The 20082-nt window shown below is 46.3% G+C and overlaps 1 long non-coding RNA gene across 1 annotated transcript in view; it reads left to right on the forward strand.

Moving 5' to 3' along the window:
• Positions 1–2770: 2770 nt before the first annotated feature.
• The window catches only part of LOC113928723, a 98143-nt gene continuing 80831 nt past the window's right edge, over positions 2771–20082 (forward strand). Inside the window, exon 1 of the long non-coding RNA XR_003521943.1 lies at positions 2771–2908. This is a non-coding gene — a long non-coding RNA (uncharacterized LOC113928723). The remainder of the gene's footprint in view (positions 2909–20082) is intronic.

Consider the following 20082-nt stretch of genomic DNA (forward strand, 5'->3'; position numbering starts at 1 on the left):
GCAGGACTGGGACGCGGGTGAAGAAGTACAAAATGTAATAGGCACCAAACAATGCAGTGATCAAGATAATATTTTAATGCAATATTTTAAAAATAAAAATTAATGAAAAAAAGCCATGAAGAACAAACATCAAACTTTTAAATAAGAACAGAATCAGTATGAATGATTTTTTCCTTTGTCTCAAGCTCTGATATAGTTACAGATCCTGTCTTTAGGGAACCTGTACATATTATTTCAAAATAAGTTAACAACCCAAATGAAGGGACCTAATTGTTTTCTCAGATATTCCAAGTTTGAATCTTTCCCTCCTTATATGTGAATTTTCTGCAGCAGAATACATAGCAGCATGTCTCTGTGAGCATTCCGGAGCCCATAAAATTTGTATTAGATCAGAATATCTGTGTCCAGACCTGTCTGGATCTGCAGAAATATTAGCTCTGGCTGGATCTCTAAAATAACAGAGTAAAGAAGACAAATGAAACAAAGGGAAGCATAAGATTAAATTTTCATGACTATCTGGCCTGTCAGCTGTCAAGCACCTCTACATAGATGCCTTGATAAATCGTAATGAGGAGAGTGGTGATTATCATTTATTTGACACTGTTCCAGAAACAGAGTTAGACACTTTAAATAGCTGATGCTTCTTGTCACAATCCCTGCAAGATAGGAGGAGCTCAGGAGGAAAGTGAGGTTGAAGTCCCTAGTTAGCAAATGGCAGAGACACGGTGCAAGCCTAAGTCTGACCAACTCCAAGGCTCAGGTCTTCCTGCCATAATCTGTTTCCTTTCAAGAAAGTGGACTTGTCACCTTCCAGAAATCAAGAAGTCTGAGGACTATGGAGCACCCAGACTGGACTTCCCAGCAGGCCAATGGACATCGTTCTACTGATGGCCTGAGGAAAGCCTCACCTTCTCTTTGATGAGTGACCTGCAATCTCTGTCCAATGACTGGGCACCATTGGATTATCTCTGCCATGTTGTGAAATCTGTACAGTCCCAAAGGATAGCCTCATGGATTCTTATGCTTATTACATTATCCTAGAAGTTCTGATATGAGAAGATATCCTAGAAGTTCATTTGTGAGACGAAGTTCTGCCACAAGAAGTTCAGAAGGCATCCTAACCCGATTGGGGAAACTGAGGCGTGGGTCAGTAAAACAATTGCAATAGTGAAAGCTGGGGCCAGAACCCAGGTAGGACTCCACCACACCATTGAGCCGCTCGGAGTCAGTCCTCACCCTATGTACCCAGAGGGTTATGCTGCATCAGTGAGTCTGGAAACTCTCCTTAAAAGGTTTAGCTTGCGGCCAGAGGTCAAACACTGGCATTTTCTGGGCCAAATCTAGTTTGTAGATGTGCTTTTTTTTTCTTAGTTTGTAAAGTGTTTTTGAAAAATTTGAACGAGCTGATATTTTAAAAAGCAAGGGTTTTCACCTACAAATCCAGATTTCTGGCTTCTTTTGAAAAACTCCAAGATGGGGACACACTGGAACCATTTTCAGAGATGGCAGCTATTGGCCAGGGCTGGTGGTGTGTCGGAGCCCACTCAGACTGGCCCCTAAGAACTGGATGTAGAGTGTTCAGAAATGCTCTGGGCCAACTGTGAAACACTTGGTAGCCTGAAGCCAGCCATATGGGATTGTCTACACCACAGATACTGGCCGGATGACAACTGAGAGTTTTATTTCCTCTGCCCTCCCTCCCTTCCATCCTTCTTCCTTTTTTCTTTCCTTCCTTATTTCTTCCCTCCTCCCTCCATCTTTCCTTCTCTTTCTCTCTCTCTCCTCTCACTCACTTGCTTACTTTCTGTTTTTCTCCTTTTTTTTGGCGTGCCAGTTTATCACCATAACTTAAATGGCTGGAACTAAAGAGAATTCACCCTGTTTAGAAAAACACAGTCCCATTGGGCCATCATCACCTATCTATGTTACCCCCTGGCTAGGGAAGGCACTGGAATTTTCATCCCCTATAATAGACTATGGCTATAAATGGTGATCCTAATGCAAGCTTGTGCATTGTCGAGTAAGGGAAGAAGGTCGGTCATCACAATCTTGACTTTAAGCCCTTTTAACAACTTTTCTTATTCAGGTATAACACAAATGTGCAAAACCTAAAATTCCAGCTCAAGGAATTATCATAAAGTGAGCTTCACTTAACAATATCCAATTCAAGACAGAGAATATTGGCAGTATAACCAGGGACCCATTGTAACTTTCTCCCTTACAGCCCCCTTCCTCCTTCCCAAAGGTAATCATTCTCCCAACTTCTGACACTGTAATTTCGTTTTGCCTGCTTTTGAACTTTATATAAATGGGGTCTAGAGTATATATATATTCTTTTATGTCTAGGCGCTTTGATTCGACATTCTATTTGTGAGTTCCAGTCATTTTTGGGAATGGAGTTCTTCTCCACAGTTCTTCCTATAAATATTCCACAATTTATTCATTCATTCTACTATTGGAGGTTTTCCAAATTGAACTATTTTAGCCTGGTAAGACAGAGGTTTACCTGTGAACACTTCGTTCAAGAATGTGTTTCCTGGGAGTTGGTATGCAGGCCCCAGAGAGTGACATGGAAGAAGGGAGCCCAATTTATGGATGTGTCACTAAGTTAACCACTACTATCGTCAGCTGGTGCTCAATCCTGTGAAATGCATTTCAGAACTGTTCACCAGGGAGAACAGAAGTGGAAACATTTACCCATTGCCCATTGGCTCCTGCCTCCCATTGGCCAAAGATGATCCCACAAGCATAATTTCTGTTTTTCCAGGTTGTGCATGCATGAGTTTTCCAAGGGAATCCCAAGTCAGAAAGGCTACGTTGCAGGAAGTCCAATGTATGTGCTGCAGGTCCTAGACAAGACATTACTGATTTCACCAAAGTCTGCCTGGAATCAGCTGTGACAACGAAGGTAAGGTCAAATGGATTTTGAAGTTGTGCAAAAGAGATGTCCATGTATTGGCTTTTTTGAATTTGTGGACATTCTTATACATGTGTCTTGGTGCACATCTGTACATATTTCTGTTAGGTATATTCATAGGATTGGAATTGTTGGAACATAGATATTCACATGTTTAAGCTCAGGAGATATTGCCAAACAGTTTTCTAAAGTGGTAACGTTTATTTCCGTTCCCACCAGCGATGTATGAGAGTTGAAGTTGCTCCAACATTTTGTGTTGTCATATCTTTTTAAAATATCACTTAAAAGATATATACATATTTTTTTCTAATATTATATATATAGCTTTCTAATAGCTAATGATTGTTGCCAGACTGTGTCTCCTTAGCTGCTCATTCACTTAGCACCACATTTTACATCTGGTCATTTGAGTGCTGTGTCCTGGGCCGCAGATGTGCTCATGTATTCTGGGCTATTGTGGTGAGATCAACAACTTTGCACTTGACCTCAGTGGCAATCCAGAGAAAACAAAGAGAAAGGAACAAGACATTTAACATCCCCAAAAGAAGTCACCATAATTGATTACATTTCATTTATCAGGAAACCATTCCAAGTCTTTGACTAATTTAAGACTCCCTATTGTGATAGGGAATCTCTTCCTTGATGAGATGTTATAATTGTTTCCAGTAGTAGCCAGGGGCCTGCTTTTCTCAGCTCAGAGTTTAGGCTGTCTGTTACGTACTCTTTTTAAAAAATATTTATTTATTTATTTGAGAGAGAGAGAGCACAAGTGAGTGGGGGGGGGGCGGAGGGAGAGAGAAACTCAAGCAGAACCCTTGCTGAGAATAGAGCCCAACATGCTCACGACCCTGAGATCACGACCTGACTCTGGGATCATGACCTGAGCCAAAATCCAGAGTCGGACACTGAACTGACTGCATCACCCAGGCGCCCCACATGTAGTCTTTAATAGAGAAACAGGAAGGAAGGAGAGACCAACCTTCAAGGTCTGGCCCCAGATTCCCTGTCTCCTTTGTTCCAAGGTGAGCCAGCATGTGACCCCTCTGTAATGCAACAGCCAGTGCTGCCTTCACTTCCACTGACCACAATCAAATTTCCTTCTGTGCGGCCATCTTGGCCTAAGCTTCAGAGTAACTCCTCCTAGGTGATGCACCAAGTCTTGGAAAACCACACTTAGGTATCTCTAGCTTCTTTTTTTTTTTTTTTAAGATTTTATTTATTTATTTGAGAGAGAGAGAATGAGAGATAGAGAGCACGAGAGGGAAGAGGGTCAGAGGGAGAAGCAGGCTCCCTGCTCAGCAGGGAGCCCGATGCAGGACTCAATTCCAGGACTCCAGGATCATGACCTGAGCCGAAGGCAGTTGCTTAACCAACTGAGCCACCCAGGCGCCCGGTATCTCTAGCTTCTAAATAGCCCTTCCAAAGATAAGGAAGTGGGTTACATGAATTATAAGTGGAAAGAATTTCTACTTAAGAAGCCTCCAGAAGCCCCCCAAGGTCCTCTTTCTCTGTGGCCTGCTGTGACTATTTTACTCCCTGACTACTAAGAGCAGAGGCTCCTCAGTCCCGCCTCTGCCCTGTGTGCTGGCCCAGCCCACCCAGCCTCCAATACAGGCCGTTCCTGGGCACACTGCTGGCCCACCTTGCTATGCCAGGCCACGGAGCTGTGCCGACAGCACCTGGTGAGTCCTCTTCCCTCGAAAGATGCTTCACCCGCTCAGGGCAAAGTGCTCTTTCCTTACTGTGGGCAAAGGAAGATCAAATTGACCCCAACTTTTGCACTGAGAAGCATCTAGGAGGTGTCCTCAAGCATCTCAACACTCCGTCATCTCCTGAGGAGGAGGGCCCAAGCCTACAGCATTTTTCTTTTGCACCTCTTCTCTCTGCCACAGGGCAAAGCTGGCTTGCTCTTGAGTACTTCAACATTTCATGACTCTAAACATGCTGACTCCCCATACCTGTGGGGGGCAGGTGGCGAACAGGGTGATGGGCAGCCAGACTTGAGAGCTTTCTCCCAAACCCGCCCTCCTGTAGGAACAGCCAGTGTTCACTGTTGGACTCGCTACATGCCTTACTGAGCACTTTCTAGGCATCTATCTCATTTAATTCTTGCAGCTCTTCAAGGCAGCTGCTAGAATTAACCAACTTTATAGCTTGGGGGACTGCCTTTGGCTACCCAGTTAGGAAGTGGTCACAGTGGGATACAAACGCAGGTAGTGGCCTCCAGAGCCCACACGCTCAGTGGCGACGTTGTACCTGCATTTCTGGCTCAGTCCCCCAAACAGGGACTGTCAACTCCCAGCTACTTACTTCCATCTCCTTTCCTTGTGGTCCCAGCTCCCAGGATTGTCCTGAAAATGATTCCAGGGAATATGGTTGGGATGTATCCCCCCCTTCCTTGTCTTCTCCCCAAGTCCCCCTAAGCCTCCTGAGATTAGAGCCCCTGTGTTTTGAGCTGTGCTTTGGTGCAGACCATGGTCTGCAGGGGTAGACTAGACTCTGAGCTTCAAGCTCTTGCTCTGCTACTTAGCAGATGTGAAAACAGCAAGCCCCAAGGCTTGGTTTCTACATTCGTACCATGGGATAATCCTAATGCCTGCCTAGTAGGGCTTTTCATAGGATTTGAGGGGCTGATGCATGGCAGCATTTCACAAAGGACTGGGCACTCTGAAGGGTACAGTGAATATCTGCTTTACTACTAACAGAATTCCTGTTCAGTTTTTGAAATCTCAAGATTGGAAAGTGCAAACACAGATTCCTTTTGGTTCCTGGTCTCTCCAGGTCCTTCGCCCCTTGCCCACATTTTAGCGCCACTGACTGCTGCAGCCATTTCACGTGGCTTTGGAGCACTGCACACTTTCTTATCACCACTTTCCTGGTTGCACAGGGACTCAGCTCCTCCCTCCATTTAGAGAGGATGTTGAGCTCTTCCAGGTGGCCCTTGGTCAAAGCCTGTGCCTTTGGTGTAGCCCTGGTGGATGCACAGTGCCTCCACTGACATTCAGCAACTCAGAGGCTTATTCCATATGAAGAGCATTGGAACGTTTGCAAGGTCCTGGGTAACAGCAGATTATCACCTTCAATCAGAGGTCTTCACTTCCCCTCCCACACTTCAGAGCTGACTCTGACTAACAGTCTGAGGCCCGTGCACCCACCAGCAGTATAATGAAAGCCCCAAGGTCAAGCCTCACCTTTGGAACTTTGAGTTTTCTAGTGGTTTCCCATTTGTGTATGTGTTGTTTTTAAAGATTTTATTCATTTATTTGATAGAGAGCGAGAGAGTACGAGAGAGAGAGAGAGAGATCACAAGCAGGGAGGAGGGGTAGAGGGAGAAGCAGGCTCCCCGTTGAGCAGGGAGCCTGATGCAGGGCTCGATTGCAGGACCCTGGGATCATGACCCAAGCCAAAGGCAGATGCTTGACCTACTGAGCCACCCAGGCATCCTAGTGGTCACCCATTTAAACAAGGAAAAAAGAAAGAGGTGAATTAATCTTACCAATACATTTTATTGAACCCAATGTCTAAAATATCAGATCAACATATATTTAATATAAAGATTATTAATGAGGTAACTTAAATTTTTTAAATTTGTACTAAATCTTTAAAACTGCTATGTAGTTTATACTTACAACACATTATAATTTGCACTGCTCATTTCTAGGGCTCGCAGCATACGTGCTACTCACTACTGTAGTAGACAGTCTGCATGATCCCAGCCTCCTTCGACATTTCCTACTAGAGGTCTCTGTCCTACCAGAGGCAGCACATAGCATGGTGCCTGGCACACAGAGGAGGGCGAAGCTTGGGTTGCTCTTTCCTTCTAGCTTTTGCTGTCACTGAATCATCCTCATACTGACTTACCCTGTCCCTCTTGTCTTGTCACACTGTTTACCTTTTCTAGGTGCTGGGAAGGGTGCTGGGAGGCCTGGAGGCAAAATTTAGTGCAGTGTTGGGTGACATCCCCAAAATGGCTCATCTGGCCAGAACTAAAACTAGATCCCTGCTCTATAGAGTCTTTACCAAGCCCATTTGTGGTTTATCCAGAGGGTGACTTTGGACCAGCTAGACTAAAGACAAAGGCTTAGTATAACTGATGGACAGTACTCTTGTCCAGAAAAGGCACAGAGCTTTCTATCAGAAGAACACCGGAAAGCTAACCATGAGAGTTGGCTTCCTATCCTAGAAATGCTGTACTGCTCAGGTCGGGGATCCACTTTCTTGTCTCTTAGAAATACCTACAACGGTGGTTAAAATAAATCTCATATCTATACTAGTGTGGTGGTTCTTAGGAAGTGTATCAGAATGACATATGTGAGATTTCTCAAAATATTTTTCTGCTCAAGAGTCTAGCGTAAACGCACATCCCAGAGCCAGAGATACGTGTACATTTAGATGCTGTCTCTGCTTCCAGACCCCGCTACTACCTTCCCAGTCAAGAACCACCATCTTGGTGGCATCCAAATGAGTAGCTCTGACATGAAGGTTTAGAAAAAATAATCCAACATCTAATGAAGGCCCTTCTCTCTGCTCCTTGATTCTCAGCTCTTTCAAAACAGCTTCTCTTTCCAGTTGACACGTAAAGGCTCCGACCTGACTTTCTTTTCCTCAGGAACCTTCATGATCTTCCCCAGCGTCTGCTCCTGCGCCTCCTTCCTGTACTTCAGAATGTGGCCTACGACACCGAGCACTAGCTAAGTACATACAGCTTGTCAAAGGATGGGGCACAAATTGACCAGAGGTCTTCCATTTCTTATCAATTTACCCAATAACATTGTCTTTCTCTGTAGAGGTTACACTTTTATGCACATAAATGAGAATTAGAACATCTCTGCCCTGTTCCCCTTGGTGGTGTAGCACCACGATGATGCATGTTGCCACCCATTTCACTGGAAGATTTGCTATAAATTTGCTTTTAAAAGACATTCTCTTACAGGACTGTCAATGGCCCTTGCATTAAAAATGAGAAAAATATGGAAACATGCATTAAAATATTCAGAAATAAATGGCTTCTTTATTACATAAAAGCTCTCATGTGTCTCAAAGGTACTGAGAATAGAATAATTTATCGTAAATGAGATGATTATTGCCGGGAAAAGGTCTATTTTAATGCCAGTTTTCTTGGGGATTAAACCAAACCCTAACGGTCCACTGGGGGTGTTCATAAATGTGTAAGTCAAACGCTTAAAAGCTTTAAGTGGGAAATACATACTGATGTAGCATCTTTGGGAAGACAGAACACATTCTGTTTGTTCTTATCTCTGGGGGAGTCAGCGCCCGGGTCCAGAAACAAAATGAAGAGAATGACTCCTCTGAAACCCAGATGAAAATCCGCTGTGCTTTGGGGTTTGAATTGCGACTGGAACCTCAGCCTCTCAGCCCCCAGGGTCCCCAGCAGCTGGGCGGCGGCCAGAAGCAGAGATGCGCTCGGCAAAACAAACACGGTCTTGAGAAAATGTTATCCTGTTGTCCTTTTGGGCACATATTTCGCAAGAAGATAAGTGGGGACTCGAAAGGAAAACTACAGATCTGGAGTTAAGAAAAAGAGTGAATTGTATTTTCTGATAGAGCCAGAAAATAGGGTGTGGCTATTGCACCGCCGATGTACGGCTTTATCCGCGCCGCCGATGTACGGCTTTATCCGCATCTCAGATGTACGGCTTTCAGAGACTCAGAACATGATCAAATGCATTTCTCACAAAAACTCTATCCGATTAATATTATGTGTATTAGCATATTATTTATATTGAGTGAATCTTTTATTTATTTTTTTTAAGATTTTATTTATTTTTCAACAGAGAGAGAGAGAGACAGCGAGAGAGGGAGCACAAGCAGGGGGAGTGGGAGAGGGAGAAGCAGGCTTCCCGCGGAGCAGGGAGCCCGATGCAGGACTCGATCCCAGGACCCCGGGATCATGACCTGAGCTGAAGGCAGACACTTAACGACTGAGCCACCCAGACGCCCTATATTGAGTGAATCTTAATTTGATCCTTCTGTGTTGAACCAGGGTCTTCTTTATAAATAGTAATTATCACTGTACAGTAACTGAGCAGAAGCCTAGAGATTAGAATGCCATGTAAGTCACCTTTTCAGGGACAGTTTTAATGGTCTTGGAGGAGAGAAAACCAACCTTATGCATGAAGCCAGGGTGTCTAATGACTTGGGCAAGGGAAGAGAAAAGTAATGGGCATTCATTTTGTTACCAGCATAACTGCCATGGAGACTGGCATGCTGCTGATTATATTTCATATTCCCTATACTATAAAGGCTTTATTACATGACCTAGCATGTGATAACAGATAAAAGGAACCCCGTAAGTAGCTCTCCTAACATTCCCACTGTCATTTCCTTACCAGTACCCTTTTATCCCATGTTCTCCTGCAACTTAATTTCTAGTTGCCGGAGGACATTGCATTCAGTACATTGCCTCCCCTCTGGAAGGATCCATGGAGCTGAGTACTAACATCATCATGACTGTCTTGTTTGGAGGGACGGAGGGGAGGGCGTGGGCAGCCAGGGTCCTGGGCCGGAAAGAGGAACTGGCAAGGAAGAAGTCTGGCTTAAGGACAGGCCCCCCAGGACTGATGCCTTGGCAGTCTATTTAAGTCCTTGGATGTCTGCACTGGGGTTGTAACAAGAGCCAACATTTATTAAGTATTTTGTGTGTGCCAGAACCTGAGTATTATCTCCTTCAAGCCTAACACAACCCTGTGAAGTAGGCACTGTTATCTCTGTGTTAAACATGAGGGCTAAGGCTCAACAAGATTAGGTAAATCCCAAGTCCACCCATCAGCTAAGTGGCTGATCCAAGTTGTGTGCCATCTCAGAGCCTGAGCTCCGACCACTCTGCCCCACCCCACTCCACTATTACACATTACTTGCTTCTTGATCTTTACCCTTTTTCTCTCTCTCCTTTTTAAGATGATGAAGACTTCAGAAAATGTGTTCATATTGTTTCTATTCTTTGTAAGCTTAAAGAGCAACATGGCGGTTTCTGGACTAAGACTCACAGGGCCCAAATTCTTACCTTTGTGCAGCTACCAACTCACTGTGTCATAGTGACACCTGACCATTGTGCCTCAGTTTACCCATCTGTAAAATGAGGGAGTTGGACTAGATGGTATCTGAGCATGATTTGGCCTCTGATTTTGGGTGCCTCACCAGGGTCTAAGGGGCTGTCGGCCATGACTCACCTGGACCATCCCCACCTGAGATCTGAGTGCCACAGGAGGACAGCGCCCCTGATGACAGTGACTGGACCTCCCAGCCCAGACCCCAACACCCATTATCCGAATTATTAGGTGACAATAATTGCAACAGTAACATAAAACCTGTAGCAGAAAATCAGTGATACGGAAAACATGGTGGGTGAACCCAAGCCTACCCATTTGTGGAGGGTGAGTCCCCTCACGAACTTCTTTAGGTCCAACCTTGCCTTCCTAAGGCAGACCCTGAACTGCTGCCTTGCTCCAAGCTCCAGCCAGCAAAATAAAGCTGAGAACAGGGTTTCTGTTCTGGCCTAAGAACATGCCCGGGATTCTGGGCTGTAGAGCTGACTTGCATATTTGCCACATGCATTTGCAGAGTGGCTTTTGTTAAGTGGTTCCAAGTCCAGTTTGTAAAATAAGAGACTGCCTCGAATCAATGCAGATAGGGCAACTGCGTTCCCATCCAGAGCATCCCACCCAGAGGAAGCGTGTTTTTAAACCAGTGAAGGCGAATCCTTCCCACTTTAGGAGAGAGAAAACATAATCAGGCAAATTCACCATGGTGAGAAGGCTGCCTTTCCTTGCCTTTAATGGGGCCAGAGTACTTTGGACTGGAAAAGTGCCAAATGGTATGTAATTTTTAAAATCATGTAGGTGTTTAATAATTAATGCTTGTTTTCCTTCCATTCTGCCCCACACCCTCAACATCTTCCCCCACTCAAGTATGGATCTTTGATACCCTCTCAGGAATTAGGATATCTTTAGCTGTTTACAGAACCAGAGGTTAAGTCTAGTTAAGAAGAGGTTTGGGGGGAAAATTACCATAAAAAAAACAGAAATATGGTTTGCCTTGGGGTTGCAATTTGAGGCTCAGTCTTACCCTCAGAGGGTCATTTGGTAAAAGCTTTATGGTGGACACATGGATGGGAATGGGGGCAGTTGGCTATTATTTGCAAAGCAGGCATCAGTGGAAGCATGTGGTTACTGACACCTGGCCTCCTCTCTGCAAGGGATCTGCTGTGCTTTCGAGATAAGATAAAACTCTAATGCAAATACTGATTTAGTTTCTCCTTTTTGTGCTGACCTGCCTGTTGTGTTATCTCATTTTTGTAGGCTTGACCTCGGTACAGTTGGAGATTTTCGAGGTGGGTAGTTGTTGCATCTTTGTGCCTGGTGGGTCTTTGTGCATGAAATGGAGGTTGCCTGACCCTTGCTTCTCCTCCCCTTCTCTATGCCCTACCTGCTCTCAGGAGCCTGCCTGATTTGGAGGCGAAATACACCATCATTGCAATAAGCCATTATTCAGCGTGGATTGAATGACCAGTCACCACGGAGTGAGCTGGCATCAGCTTTGTATTGCTAATCATGGCTAATCGTGAAGGAGCAGATGGGGACTGTGCAGGGGAGGGAGTGTTTACAGCAACACAGATTTGGAGCTCTTCCTGGGGGAAGGGGGAGGTGGGGAGGACTGGGCAGTGACAGCTGCCGAAGTGGTCCATCTGGGTCAGTGGCTCTTGACCTCCTCGGAGTGCAAAAGAGTCATCTGCTCTGCTTGTGAAGAAATGCAGATTTCTGGGCCCCCGGCTCCAGAAGTTTTGATTCTGTCCATATGGGAGGGTCTCAAGATTATTCTCCTGCAGGCAGCCCGGGGTCAGGAACACTTCGAAGGGCAACAGGCTAACTGCCAAGGGGGAAGGGTCCAGGAGGAAGAAAAAGAGCAGAACGTAGGAAGTAAACAGATACCTGAAGGCAGCAAAAAATCAGGTCTTTGGGGTCAAACTTCGCTCTAATCTCTGCAATGTTAATCTTTATGAGCATTCTTCCTTCCTGTTGAAACAAGGGGAAATAACAGTAGTGATAATTTGTAATATGCAGTGAGTTCTTAACTTCCCACAGGGCTGTGTGTTCTAGTGGGCTGCCTGATTTAAATCTCACGATAACGCTCTAAGGAGGGCATGTCGGTATCTTCCTTTCACACGTGGAGAGACTGAGGCACAGACCGAGCATATGACCTGCCTACAAGGCCATCCTGCTAAGAAGTGCTGGAGCTGGGATTTGCACCCAGGAAGCTGGAGCTGGGGGAATGCAGTGAGAAAATGTAGAATATCCAGCCCCTGCCTGACACAGAGGGGCTCAGAATTTGTTTCCTTCCTTCACGGTGTTGCCGAACATGGCGGTCAGCTGACCTGACTTTTCTCCAGCGGCCTGCTCTCCATCACGGCTAGATGCCTGGGGTGGGGGGTGGGGTGGGGAGAAAAGCACTGGATCTGGAGACCTTCTCTGAGTTTTTGTTTCTTCATCTCTAAAATGAGGGCCGCACTCCCCTTAAGTCACGGGGTGCCACAGTCAAATGAGACAATGCCGGTGAAAACAATTTTGTAAACTCTAACATCCTGTACAAATATCCAGTGCTATTAAGAAGACATATATAGCTCCGGTCATGACCCGGAGTAGCTGATACCACTCAGACACCACTCTCCTCCCTTCTAGCTGCTCTTGGGTAAAATAAAAACGTGTGTTCATGTGTTTTCAGATAGTGGTATAGTCCGCCTTTCCTAATGAGGCCTCATTCTCTTGTGGGTGGAGAAGGGGAGAGAGCAGGTGCAAGTGTTGAGGCTGCTCCTTAGGGACAGAGTGAAGACTTCATCCCACGGAGGTGAGGAGGATGGCCAGTGTGCAGGGCATTCCATGACATTCCAGAACATTCCGTGTACTCCGATAAGGGGTGAGGGGAGTCCATCCCACAGGCAAAGACTTGAGATCTCCAAGGAGAGACCAGCCCCTTATTCCTGGCCCTTGCCGTGGTAAACAGTCTAACAGGCAAAGCGGATGAACCCTTGCGGTCTTTAAAAATTTCGTAACATCTCAGGGATATTTAGTGTCTTGTACCTGCTGTTGGAGGTTTTGCTGAGTTAGGATTGTATCAAGGTGCTGTTCAAGTGAGACCCTCCTTTTGGGGAGAGCCAACCCAAACTCACAGATAGGAACATGGCAAGAGCCACAGTTTTCTAGACTAGATGATAAAAGCAAACCGGAAAAATGATTACTTGGAGCTGCTGTCTGCCTTTTCTAGGAGTCTCCTCATGACGGCTCTTAGAAAAACTTCAGAGCCACCAAAGAGAGATAATGATCATTTTGCCCATAATGAGAGCTTGCAAACAAAATCTTGTGGCAAAACCACACCATCCTCCCACCTAAACCTATGTACTGCCTCCTGGAATAAAGAAGACGGTTTTTCCCCGGGAAAAGTAGACAGTAGATCTGGGAAGAGCCCAGTTAAAATAAAAATAAATAGAAAAAAACCGTTGCCACTTTTTGGCAATAGGTAGAGCTCACTATTTTGTTTTGTTTTGTTTTGTTTTATCTGTGTCTCATCAGGTAAGAACCTCTTAGTTAGGTCTCCTCTTGAAGGCACACCGGTCTGGAGAGGGAAGGAATAGAATTCATTTTTACAGAATTCAGTTCCTTTCCATCTGATTCTATTCCCTCCAGTAGGATTTGATAAACACTGAGGAACTGCTGTAGGTCAGCAGCCTGTGTAGGTCCTGGGAGACAGAAATGCAAGACATGGGCTTATATTTCTGTTCTTTCGGATCCAGAATGGAAATGGGCATCCCTTTTCCATTAAAAGGCCAAAAGGGCAGTCTTTGGGGGGCAGGGTGGGGTCAGAGAAGACAAAAAGGCCAGAAAGAACCAAGATTTAAAATTGGCTTCTACTTTGGTGGTGAGGCAGAAGGAACTAAGCTAAGGGAAGACTCCCCTCCAAGCAGACCATCTGGATGCACTCCATGTGTGTTGTCCTATCACAGAGACAATAGGACTGGAGAGTGCTTTCACATACACTGCCTCACTTCATCCTTAAAACAAGCCGACTTATGTGCACCTGGGGTGGCTCAGTTGGTAGGGCGACTGCCTTCGGCTCAGGTCACGATCCTGGAGTCCCGGGATCGAGTCCCGCATCGGGCTCCCTGCTCAGCAGGGAGTCTGCTTCTCCCTCTGACCCTCCCCTCTCTCATGCTCTCTCTAGCTCATTCTCTCTCTCTCAAATAAATAAAATATTAAAAAAAAAAACAAGCCAACTTATTACCTTGACTTTACAGATGAAAACACTAAAGTTCGGTCATGACCTGCTCAGGTTTTGAATAGGCGACGCTGAACCCTTATCCCCTGTCCCTCAGTCTGCCTTTCTGCACCCCCCTCCACCGCAGCTCTGCAGACACGTTGCATTCACAGGACATCTTACCCCACTAAGAGTATTTTTTCTGTCGTCCTATATATACTTCATTTATATTTCACTTCAATCGCCTACCTGGGATAAATAGTCTTCAAGAACTGTGATTTCTATTGTTGTTTTGTTACTACTTAGGAGTCTAAGACAAAGCCTTAGTTTTCTCGACTTTAAATGTTGGGTCTGGACTAGGAAACGTCTAGCATTGCTTTACGTTCAGCCTTCTGTGATTCTGAAATCTGTTACTTTATTAGTTCACACTCCATTTCTTTTTTTGTTTGTTTTTTGTTTTGGGGGATTTTTTTAGTCTTCACAAAAAATCTCGTATTGAGAAATACATTCATGCCAAATTCATTACAGCTTGAAAGCTCTTTGGAGGCAGAAAATGAACTCTGATATTTTTTGCAAATGTAAAAATTCTTTCAGCCATGCCAAATTAACTCAAAACATCTGAATGGTTTGCCTCCAGGTATCATAAAACTTTCTCTTTTCGACTTGGAATTCTATTTCAGAAAACTTCTATTTTCATAGATGTTGTATGTAGTAGAAGCCTGAAAAGCTGCAGAGAACTCTGGTGGAATGATATTTGCTGTGTGGGCTGAGAGCCAACTATTGTTCTTGCTGGTTCTCAATAGAGAAGGGAGAAGTATTTACTAACTATCCCCGGAATCTCTCAATTAGCTTGGAATTTAAGGGATTTTCCTGACGTGTTGTGTGGAGGTCATTTAATTCAGAGGGGCCCAGGTGAAAAATTCTTAACCCTACAGTGGAAGATAGGCTGGCTCAGGAGGCCAGTTTGGGATGGGAATCCCACCTCGTTTTAATCAACCAGCTGGTGGCTCTGAGCAACCACCTTCCCCAGCGTCAGTTCTGTCTGACCCCGTGGGTGACACAAAAGCGGTTTAAGACCTGGTCTATGCTGAGTAGCATGAGAGTGACGGACTCAGAGTGCAGTCCTCCAAGCTAGGTTCCCAGACCCAACTCCCCACCAGCAATCTCCTAAAATCTATGTGGGGGGGTGGGGTGGGGTGGGGAGTGCAGGCAGCCTCTGCTTTACTGAGCGTCCAAGTGACACTTACCCGTGCAGCAGCTGGGTGACCAGCTCCTGGGGCGTCCACGGGTCGCTGGAGATGGGGAGAGAAGACTTCCAAGGACCCCTCCCCCGGGGAGGACCTGTGACAAAGGAAGAAGCAGCAAAGAGTAGGACTGCTCACAGGGTGAAAGACAGGGGTGCTGTTTGGATGGAAGCAGGGTGACACGCAGGGGGCAGCCGCCAAGCCTGGCCTGGAGAGAGGGGGAGAATATGGTCAGCTGACATTTGACTGAAGAGGTGTTCGACTTAAGAAAACGTTTGCTGTCTCGTAGGCGGCGGCCGATACACCAAAGCTGTCCTGCTCGGTAGCTGCCTTCCTGAACCTTCCACAGTAGTTGTGGGCGGCGAAGGAGAACGAGGCATGAGGATGGCAGGCATCTTCCCCCCCCACCCCCGTCAGAAGGGACTAACAGAGGGGACAGCTAGAGGTGGTCTGTAGGGCCCACCCAAGAGCTGCCTCCTTCAGAGTTCCAGGTGAAAACGAGGGGGGCCCCCCCGGGAATGGTGAGACCCTGGGGGAAGGCCAGGGGCGTCGGAGCTAAACTTTGGGGGATTGGAGGAAGGTATTGAAAATAAACAGGAAGGAGGGAGGCGCGAGAGGGCTCCTTCCTGGGGAGCGAAGGCTAGCAGAAGAAGCGAGGCTCTAAACCCCGCAAGCGGTCCTCTTCCCACAGTTGGGCTGTGGGTTAGAATCTGAGTCTCCACCATCTCACACCCTGAACACCATCTTTCAAGAACTGCAGCCCTTGCTTGGGGCGCGGGCGGGCAGAGCGACGCCGTGTTCCCTGGAGAGCCAAACCTTGCCGCCTGGGAGGTGAGAGCGGCCCCAGCCTCAGTGTCCACGGATCCGGCCGTGGGGCTGGGTGGCTAGGACACAGGGCCGCCCCCAGCCTGCCTGCGAGCTTTCCTCCACCAGTTCCAATGACTGATTTATTTATCGCTGATCTCTGGCTCTTCGTTTGCAAAAAGGGAGCCAGAATGTTAATTAACACGAGAGGTTAAGCCGTTGTTTGACCTCCCGGCTGCCTGCCGGGGAGGAGGAGGAAGGCCATGGGATCTCTGCTGGTTCTTGTTTATAGGAAGAGCCTTCCACTCACTGAGCTCCAGCCTAACTGTAAAAGACACGAAGGGTGTGACTATCAGGCTGGCGGTAAATGGGAACACACTGTGGCTTTGTCTGGGCCTGTAGGGAGTTTTTGGTAATTTTTTTCCTTTCAAGCCCCCTATAAAAATATCTGGGGATTCAAGGATGCTGACTCCGCATTTCTCACCTCAAGCCTGCACTTTCTCTTCCTTGAATGTATGTGTGGCCGCGTTTTTTCCCTCATCAGCCACAGGCAGTCTCTCGTAGCCCTCGCTGCCCCAGTGGTCCCCTTCCAGCTAACTTTACACAGACCAGATGGCGTCTAAACAAGTCACCACTATTGCACGCAGGCCGTGCTCTGCTCCTGAAAACGCACTGGAGCTGGGGAATGTTGGTTCCTGGAAGCCCACAGGGTTTCCTCTAAGCCAGCAGGACCTGTTTATTTTATTATTTAAAAAAAATTTATTTTTCACTGAAAAGGGGACACTGCTCACATTCAGCGGCTCACTAATTCTTTCAAGTCAATGGAATCAAGCCGCGCTTGAACCCAGAGCCACAGCAGAGCCGGGGGCCGGCAATGGCGGGAGAGCTTACGCTTGTCCCCAGCGGGGACCCCCGGGAAGGCCTTCCCTGCAGACTGGGGTGGAATCAGGGGCTACTGATTTCAAGCTTCCGTTTTTAGAGATTTAAAAAAGTAAGCATTTTAAGTCTCTTATTTAGATTTAGCTAAAACTCGGCTCTGGCTGGCACCCATTTGGGTCCTTGTCACCGAGGTCGCAGGACAGCTTGGAAGAATGGTTGCCCTCAGTAGACACAGGCCTCCGTCCTAACCACATCCAGCAGCTTCCTCCACCATCCATCCCCAGAGCCCAGGCCTGTGGTTTGGGCTCAACCCATCACTTGGCTCCACTGGACATGCACACACACACGTGGGTTCCCAAACACCCAGCTTCTGACCGTCTCTGAGGAAAATGTGCCCTTTTAGAGCAGATCATTTTAAAGGTACACGGGCTTAGGAAAACAATGGTTTCGGTTTCCCTAATGCAAACCTAGCTAGGGCTACCACTGTCTACAGGGTACATTCATGCCCCAGGATACCCTCCTGATTATTGTCTTGCTTCTTGTCTGTGATCAATTCAACAAATGTGTAATAAGTGACCATAACAGGCAAGGGGCCAGATGGTCCCAATTATCCCTTTAGTTCTAGTTCGCTTTTTATAATTTTTAAGATACTTCACCATTTGTGGTCTGTTGATTTTCCCTCTGTTGCTGAGCAGGTACTAATAGCCTCATTTTAAAATGAACTAGTGGAGGCAGGTGATGGGTATCTGAAGTCACAGAACCAGTAAAAGGTAGAGTGGGGATGTGACCCACGTGTTTGGACTGTAAGAATGAGCATCTTCCATTATACCATAGCCACTTAGAGGTGGAAGCCTGAAGGTCTGCTAAGAGATTCACTGTGATGGGCCCTTAAAAACTGAAGACAGTAAAGTTGGGAAGAAATATAGACCATGAGCCAGAGCTGAGTGTCCCGCAAAGCTTATTGCACCCCGCTCCCCATGTGCCTGGAGCTGACAGCAGCAGCTTCATGTAGAGGTAAGAGCTAGATCGTCTACTCACTGGCTGTATGACTTGGGCCACTTAACCTCTCTGTGCCTCAGTTTCCCATTTATATAAGGGGAATAACAAAAATCCTCCATTCATATGGTTATGACCATTAAATGAATTGGTATTTGCATAGTCTTAGAATAGTGCCACGTAAGTCCTGGTTAAATAAGTAAAAAGCTTTGCTCCTAAGCTGGGCTTGGCCAGCTGCTGGGGATGAGGGTATGAGTAGCATCACAGCATTCTATCAGGCACTAACCTGGAGGGCTGCAACAGAACCCCTCAAGCACATCAGGCAGCATTATTGTCAATGGGCAAGAGCCACTCTCAAATTAGCAGTATTTTTTTAATGTGCTTTGAGAATTAGAGAAAATATGTAAAGCCATTGCTCTACTGCAAAATCCAGGATGGGTTTTGATGCCTATGAGGATGGGCTGCTGACTGGCCTGGCTGATGAAGAACTGCTCTATAGAGTCACAAAATGGTCATGATGGTATAGATCTTAATGATCAATGAACCTCAGCCTCCTCATAGATCCAGCGCTCTCCTTAGGTCAGGAAACCAAGGTTCAGAGAGAGCAACTGATTTGCCTAGAGTCACACGGCAAATATGCCCAGGTCACCCAACCTTCTGAATTTTTTTTTTTTTCCTGTCCAAACTGAAGATCTAGCCTCTTGGTCCTTGGAATATTGGCTGAGAGAACTTGTTGTCCTGGTTTTGTGCTTATTTTGGACCCAGTTCTAAAAGCTTTAATGGATTATAGGATTCCCCTGGAAGTTAGAGCTCTTGTGTATTCCTGGAGAACTGGTGACACCTCACAGAGGGAGAAGAGTAATGGATCTTTCCACCACACCTCGAATCCTGCTGCTGATGGGTACTAAGGCCTATTCTACTCTCAGGGGAGTCTAGCAAACCAAGCAAAAATTCCAAAGGCATCCTTGGTGGTTCCAAAGCCTACGGATAGACCCAGAAACCTCAGAGACCCCTGAGTCCTGGGGTCAAATGGTTCAAGATAGAGATGAATGTCCAACCTACTATTTTTTTCTTTGCCAGAGACACCCTCTGCCAAACACACGCACGCGCACATACACATTTTAAAAATGGTGATGGGGGGCAGTGTATTAAGATCCTATACAGCACACAAGCACTGCAGGAAAAACCCATGTTTCATCATCTACTTGGAGCCAAAGAGCCCATGATAATGACTGCTAGTGTTAATGTTCATTATAAGCTAAGTAGTCCTATTAGCCCTGCTCTCCAGATGAGGAAATTGGGGCTCAGAGATGTTAAACAACTCACCCACAACTAGAAAGTAGCAGAGCAGAACATTCCAGCGCAGCCTGATGCCCCAGACAGGACACTTGATCCCCATGCTGCACTCCTCTGCAGACGTATGGCAGTAAATGGACCACTCAAAATCTCCAGTGAACATGCAGAGAAGAGACTGGAGACTATTCACATCAGCGCAGACTGACACGTGCAAGACAGAAGCAGTTTAAAGAGAATGAAAGGTGGGGCGCCTGGGTGGCTCAGTTGGTTAAGTGACTGCCTTCGGCTCAGGTCATGATCCTGGAGTCCCGGGATCGAGTCCCGCATGGGGCTCCCTGCTCAGCAGGAAGTCTGCTTCTCCCTCTGACCCTCCCCTCTCTCATGTGCTCTCTCTCTCTCTTTCTCTCTCTTTCAAATAAATAAATAAATAAATCTTAAAAAAAAAAAGAATGAAAGGGAAAAGATGGTCCAATTCAAATCCAAATGGATAGGAAGCACCATGCAAAAGCAAATTGGAAAAAGCCCAGGCAACCGAGGGCCCCTCAACAAGGTGAGAGGATAGGAAAAGTGCAGGAGAAATGCCCTTTGCAACCCAAACACCACCTCATCCAATAGCCTGGGAACCCGTTTTTAATCTTCATAAGTTATAGCTGGCTGCAGCCAACCATTTGCACAGTGTGT

Source organism: Zalophus californianus, chromosome 5 (genome assembly GCF_009762305.2).
Source record: "Zalophus californianus isolate mZalCal1 chromosome 5, mZalCal1.pri.v2, whole genome shotgun sequence".
NCBI classification, from domain to species: Eukaryota; Metazoa; Chordata; class Mammalia; order Carnivora; family Otariidae; genus Zalophus; species Zalophus californianus.